Source organism: Dermacentor silvarum, chromosome 4 (genome assembly GCF_013339745.2).
Source record: "Dermacentor silvarum isolate Dsil-2018 chromosome 4, BIME_Dsil_1.4, whole genome shotgun sequence".
In the NCBI taxonomy this organism is placed as follows: Eukaryota; Metazoa; Arthropoda; class Arachnida; order Ixodida; family Ixodidae; genus Dermacentor; species Dermacentor silvarum.
In genome coordinates, this window is record NC_051157.2 from 227,953,812 (window position 1) to 227,956,603 (window position 2,792).

Below are 2,792 nucleotides of genomic sequence, written 5' to 3' on the forward strand. Positions count from 1 at the left end.
GTCGGTCTGGTCCGCTTCCCGCAATTTCCGGAAGGCATCCCAGTCCGTCACTTTAAATTCCCTGGTAGGGGCTGCGCTAATTGTTAGGGTAATCTCCACAATGAAGTGGTCGCTACCCAGATTCTCTTGCAAATTTCGCCATCCTGCTCCGGGGGCGTTCTTGACGAACGCCAGGTCCGGAGTGGTATCTCGGACTACCGACGTGCCGATTCGCGTCGGATATTGAGGATCCGTAATCAATTCCAGTGAGCAGTCAGAAACTGCCTGGACTAGGAGATTGCCCTTAGTGGAGTTGCGGGGATATCCCCAGGAATCGTGGGGTGCATTGAAGTCACCCGCTATCACTATGGGGGCCCCCTTGGTAAGGGCCACCGCCTTTGTCATGATCGTGGCGAATGCCTGCCGTTGATCCGACGGCGAGCTGTATATGTTTAAAAGGAAAACACTGCTCTTAAGCCAATTGTTAGGGATAATTTCGACCATAATGATCTCCACCCTGGTTTTGCCAAGTGGTAATTTGTGTACTTGGAAGGAGCACTTCCGTGCGACCAAGGTTGCTAAGCCCCGCTTTCCCTCCTCCCGTATCGATACGACCCGGTATCCCGGCAAAGTAGGCGTGTCATCGAGAGTTTCTTGTAAAAGAATTACGTGCGGTTTGACCGCCTGTGCCGAAACGAATTGCTGCAGCGGAGCTTTGCGCCGTTGGAAACTAGCGCAGTTCCACTGCCACACAACCAGCTTATTTGAATTGACCGCCATGGTGATTGCCTTGGATTGGCCATTCCACCGTATTGTTGACGGGGGAGGCGCTTGCGGGTAAAGGTGCCCGACTGGGCTCTCTCGAAGGCTGCCTAGCCGTAGCTAACGCGGCCTGTCCGCTTTCCAGGGACGCCATCCTTTTAAGGAGGGCGGTCACGCTTTCAGTGAGCTGCTGGATTGCGCGCTGCATGCTTTCTAGGCCTTTGTTATTCGACTCGGTTTCCATAGAGTCAGCGTCCCCCTCTGGGGGCGTGGCCCTACGTTTACTCGAGCGCGCCTGTGGCTCCCCTGTTGGGGGCACCTGTTGCTTCTCGGCTTGCGAGGGGTAAGAATTACGGAGCGACTCAAAGTCGGCCCTCATCTGCTTCATTTCTGCTTTGAGTCTAGCGTTCTCTTGCATGAGTTGAGCGACTCTGGGATCTACTTTATGCTCCGGCAATGCTACCTGCGTTACCTTTGGAGCCGGCGTCGTCTGCTTCGGCTTGACACGATCGGCCCAGGTGGGCGTTTCCCGGATCCGCACCCGGGAGGTAGAGCGCCCTCGGGAACGAGAGCGCCCTCTGGAGAGGCTGCGTTGTCTACCAGTTGGCGTGACGGAGCGCTCCCTCCTGGGGGCTCCCGCCGCGCTGGAGTCACGTTGCCGGTTCTGCTTGGCCAGCTGTTGCTGCTGGGGCTTGTTCTTTGCGCGCTTGCGGCGCCGCCGGCGTCTTCGTACGACGTATGGGACTTGAAAGCGCTGCTTACACGTTTTGTCCGCCGTAAGATGCGCGCCCCCGCAGAGGGCGCACACCGGCGAACACTGGTGGTCATCGGGTGGGGAGGCTAGTCCGCAGCCTCGGCAATCCTTATTGGTGGGGTTGGGACAGACGTCCGCACGATGTCCCAAACCGCCACACGCGTAGCACACCTCGGTTTGGCGTTTGTACAGCGTGCAGCGCAGAAGGCTGACGCCGCACATGACATAGTTAGGCACTGTCATGCCGTCGAAGAGGACGACCACTGTTGTGGTGTTCTTGATGCGTTTGATTTCCAGAGCCTTCGGGTTGCGGTGGTTGACGATCATGCGCTGGAGTTGGGTCTCGCTGATGTCTGCGTCGATCCCTCGTATGATCCCTTTGCAGGTGTTGTCTGGGGCCGCGATGTATGCGGCCACCTTGTATAGTCCTTCGCTTATGCGGATTTGCTGGATCCCTGCATAAGCGGAGGCGTTCTTCTTCTCCGGGGTAGAGACGACGAGAACGTTTTGCGTGAAATTAGGGCAAACTATGTCGCCCTCGGTTTCTGTGGGGGCTAGTGCAGCCGCCATGGCCAAGGCTTGAGCCAGCCTGATTTGGCTTACTTTCTTGACGTTCAACCCGTCCCTTGGGCGGACAATAATTCTTATGTGCTCCCTCGGTAGTCTAGGGAGCCTCGACGAGGCTGCGAGGCGTTTCAGCACGCCTTGCGGGGCAGCCGTGCGGCAGCCGCCCTTCGAGCTCACGTAGGATTTATTGCTCGTTGAAACTTGTGTTTCTTTCCGAGTTTTCTTATTCTTGCCCAACGCTGTCGTCCAGCCTGGGCTGTTGGCTTCTTCGGAGGAGATGTCCTCTCCTACAACCATTTCTACTTCGGGCATAATGCCCCTCTTCGTCGGGTTAGGCCTAAGCCTACCCGCGCCTAGCTTCGAAGCGGCGTGATCGACACAAAAAGTTCCACAATTTCTGCACAAGGGCCACTCACCGAAGGAAGTCCTCAGAAGAAACCCTGACGAATGACGTGCATGTCAGCGATAGGTGACACCAAAGACAGACCGAAAACATTAACGAAAGCGGGAGCCGATCTTTCCACGTCCGCACTAGTCGGCGCCTTCTTCCTCACAAATAAGTGTGTTTGTTACTGCAAACACGTGCACTTATTCCGGTCGGGAGTTCTCACTTTTTCAATTATTGCATTTAGAATATTTGTTATTTTTGTCCTTATACACACACACACACACACACACACACACACACACGCACAAGATGGTTTTGCCTGCTATGAATATTATTTCTGCG